At 35.6% G+C, this 9,743-nt stretch overlaps 1 pseudogene; it reads left to right on the top strand.

Moving 5' to 3' along the window:
* The first annotated feature begins 1,011 nt into the window (after positions 1 to 1,011).
* LOC125081534 (uncharacterized) lies at positions 1,012 to 1,112 on the top strand (annotated as a pseudogene).
* Positions 1,113 to 9,743: the final 8,631 nt, after the last annotated feature.

Genomic DNA, 9,743 nt, shown 5'->3' with positions numbered 1-9,743 from the left:
TGCACCTACAAGTAATGAGGTCTTGTTTTAAAATTTCTTTATGACAAAATGGTAAACAAGTCTAATTTATTAAATCATCATGTTTCTTTCTGCTCAAAGAATACAAAGTTTTTATCTGCAGAATTTATGTTACATGTATTCATACAGATATTACACATGTTTCAAATTAAATGTGGTATAAATTGACAATGCTTCAAAGATAGTGATGTGGATATTTTTATCCCGTTCAAACATTTTCAGTCCTAATCCTTACACTTTATAGACAGAACACTTACAATTTTAGAGCAATATTTTCTAGCAGGATAAATATTTTGCAGTAAAAGATAAATACAAAGGATAAAGAGTCAATTAGCTTGCTATCATTTTTCACAAAAAGGGACTGCAGGAAAGGATCTCAATTACTGTTTTTATGATTTTATTTTTATTTGAAAAAGCACAAAGGTCATCGTGCTTAATGTACAGGCCTCATAAGGAACTATAAGGTTTTTTCACTTGCGATCAGTTACCCAGTAATGTCTAGATAAATCTTTACAGTATCATAAATTTCCACAATATAAACTCAATAAAAGACTACATGGCATGTGCTCTGAAAACATCTGCACTTGCCATCTATAATATTTCTATACCAAAAAAGAGATTGTGTTCAACCCTCCCTTTAAACAATACTAACTAATTTGATGCAAATCTTTGGATTATGGTACAAAGATTTCTCTTGGATAGGAACAGGAAAAAAAATCAGTATCTTAGGCTTTTAATGTTAAAACTGGAAAAATGCCTTTCCCTTTGTGTAGTCATTTCATCAAAGCAAACTATGAGCTCAAAATCGTTTTTGGTACTGAAACTATCCCACAAAGCCTGCAAATATGCTATCTGGTGTTCTTCCACAACCACAGAAATTGAAGGAATATTTGCTATCATTTATAGTTTAATTTCATATTTAAGTAATGAAAGAGAGGTCACCAAGTGTACAAGGGTGTCATTTAATAAGAATGTGAGTGCTCACTTCAGCAGCACATATACTTAAGGGAAAAAAAAATGGAATGATACAGAGAAAACTAGAATGACCCCCATGCAAGGATGACATACAAATTTGTGACATGTTCCATATTGGGGGGTGGGATGGAGAATGTGAACTAGTCTATAAAAATAACGGTACTGAGTTGTCTCTGGATTGAAGCTGAAAAAGTTCCCAGTGATTACAATTTTCACCTGCAACATGAAGTTTAATTTGTCAAACCTAAAAAAAAAAAAAAAAATAGAACGCATATACCTTAGATTTTTTTTTCAAAAATTAACTCTTGAGCTCAGTTCTCCAAAAAAGAGCTTTATGTTTAATAGAATGTCATGTAAATTCAAATTCAAGCTGAGAAAAATATTTACAGAAGAACGTGAATAAAATATGAAAGCCATGGAATTTTAAACAGAGTTAATACTCTAGGGAAATGTATTAATAATGTATTTGTAGAAAAATATGGGAATTTGATGGGGAAGGGCTAAATAAGGATTTTGACAATTTTTTTTTTAAGATTTTACTTATTTATTTGAGAGAGAGAAAGAGCAAGCAGGGGAAGGTACTGAAGTAGAAGGAGAAGCAGACTCTCTGCTGAGAAAGAAGCCTGATATGTGACTCGATCCCCGGACCCTGAGATCATGACCTGAGATGAAGGTAGAAGTTTAACCAACTAAGCTACGCAGGTGCCCTGGATTTTTGACAATTTAATGGTGAATTTGTAAAAAAGAAATGTAATTTAATGAAAATTTCTCCTACTTTTTTTTTTAAAAGATTTTTATTTTATTTATTTGACAGAGAGAGATCACAAGTAGACAGAGAGGCAGGCAGAGAGAGAGAGAGAGAGAGGGAAGCAGGTTCCCTGCTGAGCAGAGAGCCCGATGCGGGACTCGATTCCAGGACCCTGAGATTATGACCCGAGCTGAAGGCAGCGGCTTAACCCACTGAGCCACCCAGGTGCCCAATTTCTCCTAGTTTTAAATCAAAATTAGTGCAATGTGGGAGTTTCATGAGTTTCATTTTATTTTTATAGTTTTGTGTATGTATTGCATTTGTATAGTATAGTAAGTAAAACTTTTAAGGCAATATAGTTAATATCTTTTCTAAGAAATTAATGTTTACAACATAAAATCATAAATCCATTTTTGCTTTTTTAAAAACACATGCTAACATCCAGGGCTCAAAATATGTTGATGCGACATGCTCCATTAAAATTCAAAACTCGATCTGCACTGACAAATAAAATTTGATGTAGCATAAATGCATTGCTCACCAATGTTTCTCTGTGCCTTTAACAGTATTCTTGTTTTTTATTATTTTCTTTAATTTTATAAATTTTATGGTAACTTCCCAGTTCTATCTTTTAGACAAAGTAGATTTTTAAAAAAGAAGTAGCTGTTAAATATGTGTTTAATAACAGATCTCTGTGTTAGATCTAAACAAGCCGCTGAATAGAGTAGGAAGCCTCATGGCTTCCACTCTCTTCTATTTACTCATTCTAGCAAGTTATAGAAAATCTTTTGAACAATTACTTGAAAGGTAATGTATACTCATGGTAAACATAATTTAAAAATTAAAGAAATGTAGAGACTAAAATGAAAAATACCTCTCAATTTACTCCTTCTTCCTTACAGGGTCTCCTTCTAAGATATTTATTATATTTACTACATTTTCTTGCTAATATTTAGTATTGCTACCGTACCTACATAAATCATTTGTTTTAAACAAGTAACTCTCCTCAACTATCTTGTTTGCAGTAAAAATATAAATTAGTCATATTTCCATACCAATACTACATTATCTCCCACATTCTTTTGAACAGCTACATATTATTCCATCATATTGACATATCAAAATTTACATAATCATTTAGTTAGAAATAAACCTTTAAGTTGCTTCCAGTTTTTTGTTATTACTTTGATGCTGAAATGGAAATCCTTGAACGTATGTATCATTATAATTTCTTAGAATATATTAGATATATTTTTAGAAATAAAATCTTTGGCAAACATTGGCTGTGAAAATAAATTTGACTAAAGATGTCCATATATGAAATTTATTCAATCCATTGCCTGCAAATTTATGAGATTGATAGATTTTTTTAATAAGCACAACTAAAGATGAAATTAATTCCTATTAATACCGATATTATGGACTGAATGTGCCCCCTCCAAAATTCATATGTTGAAGACCTAAACACTAAACTAGCTTAATTTGGAGATGGGACCGCTAAGTAACTGAGGTTCGAAGAGGTCATTAGGATGGGACCGTCTTCCGATAGGATTAGTATTTTTGCAAGAAGAGACACTAGAGAGTTTGTCTGCTTTCTTTCCTTCCACACACACTAAGGAAAGGCCATATGTGGACATAGCAAGAAGGTAGCCATCTACAAGCAAGGAAGAGTGCCTTCACCAGAAAACAACCTTGCTGACACCTTGATCCCAGAATTCTTCGGCCAGCAGCCCTGTGAGAAAATAAATTTCTGTTGTTTAAGCAACCCAGTCTTTGGTGTTTTCCTGTGACAGCCCAAGCCGGCTAAAACAACTGGTGTTGTTATCACAATTTTCAGTTAATTCAAGGGAATAATGATCTAAATCAAAATTGCTGATAGTTATCTAGACCAGCTTTTACACTTTCCATTTGGCTAGATGTGACTTGTTGATAGCCATTTCAATGCATTTTCAAGTAAAAAGTATGTGTGTATATATAAAGATGCCATAAAGGGTAAAAAACAGATTCATATCTTGAGAAATGGAATTCACAAAATACTTCATTTTCTTTCTTAGAAAATATTAACCTTTTTAGAAAGATACTCATACTCCAAACAGTGCTTATAAAAACTGAGAAATGAGAGATTTCTCAAAATATGAAAAGAGTAATGAAAATAAAGCTAGTGTGAAGGGAGAATTTTTGAATGTATATGTGTCTATAGTCAACCAACCACCATTTTATTCAATGTCTATTCATAAGCAAGTTATTGTTTCATGCATGGAATAGAAATCAGTACGGAATAGAAATCATTACTCACATAACACTCAATTAACATTTAGAAATAAACTTCATGTATCTGTTCATTATATACTTACTCTTCTACAACCCTGAAAATAAAATTCACACATCGCAAGGCAAGAGAAGTAATATTAAAACTTTGCGAATGAAGAAACTTGGGCTCAAAGAAATTAGGAAACACAACCAAGTTTCCAAAACCAGTAAGTTACAGCATAAAGATACTAACTAAGATTTTAGGAATATCAAAGCTTGTGTTCTTTCACCTGAAATGTGTCCTTTCTCTCATGCACCTTCAAATTGGTGGTGGACAAACTCTGATGAGTGTCTATTCTACGTTAGCTCTGGTGAGAAAATAATCGAAGGAGGAGCACAGGGGGGTGGGACTGAGAAGTAAATAAGCAGAGTAAACAGAGTAATAGATGCTCTGATAGAAGCAGGCCCAGGGAGGATGGAAATTGACAGCTGACAGTCTGGAGAATATCAAAGAAGCCTCCCAGGGAGGGTGATGCTTGGAATGGTTTTAAAGAACCCATGAGAATTATCCAGATCAACCAGAGAATGAGCAATCTAAAACATCTGCTGTCAGACTTTGGTTTCATAGAATACGGAAGATGCAAGCTAGCTTACTGTTCCCAAGGCCCTGTTCATGAGAAGATACAGTAAGTGTATGAATAAATACGGTGTATCTATTTAAACTACCTTGATATTACGTACTTACAGTCTAGATAGAGACTATACATACTATACTTATATTTATATATACATATATTACATATTTGCATTTATTATTCTTTTTATTTATTTGTCAGAGAGAGAGGGAGCAAGCGAGCAAGAAAGCCCAAGCAGGGAGAGCAGCAGGCAGAGGGAGAAGCAGGCTCCATGCTGAGCAAGGAGCCTGATGCAGAGCTTGACCCCAGAACACTGCAATCATGGCTTGAGCCGAAGGCAGTTGCTTAACTGACTGAGCCCCCCAGGCGCCCCATGTATTTGAACTTATATTTATTTCTAAATCTGCTGTTGCTGGAACCCATGAGTTCATACCCCACTTTCACTCACATCTCAGGTTCCATTCTAGTCTTCTCCCTTTCCATATTTGTAACTTCCTTCTTGGGCAGTGAGAAACCTTGGTCCCATTATTCTTGACTTATTAACATTTCATTCACCCTGTATACTAACCAATTTCTAACTACTAACCGCAGTCCCCCATCCCCTATATGGACATCCTGTTTAGCAACTCTTGCTCTAGGATAAACACTACCTTCACCTCACACTCATCCACCCCACATACAAACATCCTTCCACCCTACTTGGCTCTGAAACCCCAGAGCCGGCCATCCCTCCACAAGGATGTCCCACGCCAGGCTACCCCACCCTATCTGTAGGGATGACTTCCTCGTTCTGCTTTGATTCCAAACATTGCTCACCAGAACCACCCCAAAGTGAGCTCATACCTTTCTTACCATGCTTTGCCCCACCTAGAGGTTGAATTGTTCAGGAAGAGAAGAAGGAAGGGGAAAGGGAAAGGAGAAGAGGGAACAGGAAGAGTGACAAGTCCTAAGAACACAGCTTGCTCTCTTTCCACTGGAAAATCGAGGGCGGCGATCCTCAAAAAGGAAACGCCACAGATTCTGTGGTTTGAAAACCATAGCCAATGTATAACTCTGTACTTGGAGTAGGAAACAAATATATTGATTTCAAGAAACAAACTAGTCAAAATGAAGCCAGACAAAATCTTCTTGGATAAAGATAGGATCCTGTGGTGAGGAGGAAAAAGTAAGATTTTTTTATTTATCCACACGAAGCATGGATTTTAAAAATATCACCAGAGAAGACAGACATCTCAGTTTTTAGGGAATACCTGTTTGCTGGATTTATTCCACTCAATATTTATTAGCATAACAGGGTGAAAAATAATTAGATGACCCTTAAATACTTGGACAGCAGAAAATCCTCAATGGTCTTAATTTTTAACTCCCTCTCTCTCTCTCTTTTTATATATATACATATATATGTATATATATATTTTTTAAACATGACTATATATAATGTTTAGTATCATTATATATATGTACATATATAATGTTTAATATAAAACTTCTTTTACAATGAAGGTATCTGGATACTACTGAGAAAATCTGTGGTTACGTAAAAAGTCATTTTCTTGTTTTTGTTTTCTTATTTTTTATTAAATGTATCCAAAATATTTGAACAAATCAGAAATAAACTAAGTGGAAAGTTGCAATGTCTCCCTGATTAGAATAGATGTTATTGATAGAGTTGGAAAATTACTCCACATATTAGTGCCCTCTCTCTGGCATTTGGGCCACTTTGGACATGGTTATTTCCACTTATAAAAACAACAACAAAAGGCCACCTCGTGCTATTCTGCTTCAATTAAGAAATAATAGAGGGCTCTTGGCTGACTCACTCGGTAGAGCATGCAACTCTTGATCTTGGCTCAGGTCATGATCTCAGGTTGGAGAAGTTGAGCCCCACCAGGATCAGGCTCTGTGTTAGACGTGGAGCCTGCTTAAGATTCTCTCTCTCCCTCTGCCCCCTCCCTCCACCTCTCTTAAATAAATAAATAAAGTGGAAACCACTTGATGTCCAACAATACAAGACTGATGAATAATTATTTCCCAGCCATAAAATGAGATATCATATGATCTTAAAAACAATTTGGGATATCGATAAGGAAATAACCTAGAATATACCAGTATACATGAATATGATTTTATATTTGTAAAAAATGAATGTGTCTATATATTTGTGCATATGTACATAGAAAAAATTCTGTTTGGGTATAGATGAAAACATCATTACATTCTTAGATAGGATTGGTTTTATGTTTATTTTTTGTTGTTTTTCTCCAAATCATCTTTTTGTTCATTTTTTCCTCCATTTCTTCAACAAATATTTATTAATATAATTTATATTAACATAAACATAAGTTATATATAATATAATTTATTAATATAATTCACAAGGAACATTGCGAGCACAGACAATTTCAACATTAGTAGCTACATTCTGTACCATTTAGTTTCTATAAATTGGTTTAGATGTTTATGTTACAAACAACAACACATTATCAAGAGAGTTAAGGGTGCTATTATAACTTACATAAAAGGAGTGTGACTTCAGGAAGACTAAGTACACCCTTTTTATGTTATATCCAGAATACTAAGGTGCTTCAACAGCCCCAAATAATATTGGTATCCTTTACCTTCTTCTTTCGCTCTGAATTTGGAAAACAGTCAGTAAACATCAGGTGAGATTTAAACGATTATTTTCTCTGACGTACAATGTATTCCTTTGAACTTTTACTAACATAGGCATTTTCCTGAATTACTGCTTTTGAATTACGATAAGACCAATTTTGGAAGCATTTCTCTATGTTATGAATTGTAACCATGAAATTTTGAAGTAGGGTGCTGTTCATCGCCCAGACAAAAGCATGAGGTCTGTTTGTGAACTGTTGCCCTCACCCCAACAGTAAATCATGTCAGAGTGAGATGGTTCTCCTATCTGTAATCCTACATTTTGACCATGGCAAGTTTCATGGCTCCCCTCCCATCAGCAGAGAATACAAGAGCCTCTTCCCCTTTGCCTTCTCCATTCCCTCCAGCAGTCTGACTTACACAGATCTGAGTACAAATGTAGGTGTTGTTGCTGCTACTGCTACTTTCTATATTAAGGCATGGAAATTTGGGGATTGTATAAGAAATTATCATTACTGTGACAATACAGGAGCACAGGAAAAAAGAGGAAAAGGGATGAACATGTATGTAACTGGGTTTTGCTAGTGTGTGAACAACATGATATACCCAACTCTGATATCATAACACTAGGCTAGGAGTTAAAATATCCAGATTCCAGATCCACATCTATTGCTCTTGCTTTAGGCAAGTTTACTGTTACTTGATCCAAGTTTGGTGGGCCTGTTTACCTACTTGCAAAAGAAGAGATTCCACTAGATGAACTCTAATGACTTTCAGCTAGAATATTCCCATCCCATATTTCCACTAATGCATGAAGTCAGGCATTTTAAGTTACAAGGTGAACTAAAGTATGTGAGAAGTGTGTCACACTTCTTAGAGAGCACAGCACTAACACTCCTCCAGGATTTGGTATAATTCTAGATGATGGAAGGTATTCAGCAAAGTTATTTAAATTCTCTGGACTTGGGCACCTGGGTGGCTCAGTTGGTTGTGTCTTCCTTTGTCTCAGGTCATGATCCCAGGGTCCTGAGATCAGTCCTGCGTCAGGCTCCTTGCTCGGCGGGGAGCCTGCTTCTCCCTCTCCCACTCCCCCTGCTTGTGTTCCCTCTCTCTCTGTCAAATAAATAAATAAAATCTTAAAAAATAAATAAATAAAAATAAAAAATAAATTCTCTGAACTTCAGTTGTCTCTCCGATAAGGTAAAAACAAAGGCAAAATTATCCCTGGATTTCTGTTAAGCCCTAATATTCAGTAATTCTACCAACAGTCCAGTTTCTGTACATTTTTTAGAAATAGAAGGCGCTTCGCTAGTGTGCTTTTATGTAAAGGGCATAAACAACTTTCTCTATAAAGCTTCCTTTATAAAGTGTTATCAAGAAGTGAGGCAAAAATCTGTTGACTCATAAATAATTTTTAAGAGACCATGACATTTTCGCCAACCCTTTGCTCACTTATCATTGTAGTTTCAGGAAGCTCTATGAACAGTGTGGTAGAGGCAGCAGAAGTGCAAATTGATAGTTAGCTCCTAGCCCCAAGGTCAGAGTCACATTCCTCCTGCATGACACATTCCCAGGGCAGGAGATCCACTGGAGACTGAAATATACTGCAATGCCTTCCTTTCTCGGAGAAGGGATCCTGATGCCGTGACTAGCCAAGGCGGGGGTGCGGTGCGGGGGAGGGGATGAAAATTTTCTCAAATTAAGCTTTGAAAGCATCATTTAATTCTGTCTATATTCTTATAACAGCTCAGATCCTCTAGACACAGACAAGTAAATTACCTGACTTCATCTTTAACAAAAAGTGGAAAATGATATGTCAGTTTAAACATTAGCGATTAGCAGACACACACACCACCACACACACACGTGTGTGTGTGTGTGACAGAGAGGAGAAAAAGAGAGGGAGTTTTTGTAATTAATATGTGTATTGCACTGGAATCATTAGTTTCTACCTATCTGCCAACACCTTTCTTAGGTAGTTTTTTCCATTAAAGTAATTTGACATTGAAATACAAAATTCCAATTTTATCTCTCACTACTTAGAAAGGACTTTGTTTAAATAAAATGTCAACTCACTGTCAAAAGAATAAACACCAGGAAATGTTTAGCTTCTCAAGGGGTGAAAGTGGTAGCAAAATAAATTTGAGAGATAAAGACTTTCAGATGTGTGTTGTTTTGGGGGTGGGTTTTTTTTTTTTTTTTAGTTTTAAGGGTGTGTATTCTGTAAATGGGAATACACATTAGGATAATTGGACTGGTAACGTACACATCTTGAGAACAGACAGTTAAATTTGACTGGGGATTTCTAAACCTCGCTGCAACCTTTGGCAGTCTTATTATCTGCAGTGATTATTATGTTTGCCTCTGTGTCTTGCCTTCAGGAAAGACTTGTTTGATGGCTGTTAACCTACATGTGATGAATCTGAGGCACAAAATAGTGCAGGTTGAAATTCTTTAACGATGGAAGGTGACTTTTATGAAAGGAGACTTTGACATTTAAGTCA

This window comes from Lutra lutra, chromosome 11 (genome assembly GCF_902655055.1).
Source record: "Lutra lutra chromosome 11, mLutLut1.2, whole genome shotgun sequence".
NCBI classification, from domain to species: domain Eukaryota; kingdom Metazoa; phylum Chordata; class Mammalia; order Carnivora; family Mustelidae; genus Lutra; species Lutra lutra.
Note: the sequence above shows the minus strand (reverse complement) of the source record. Positions and strands in the feature narration are given on the sequence as shown.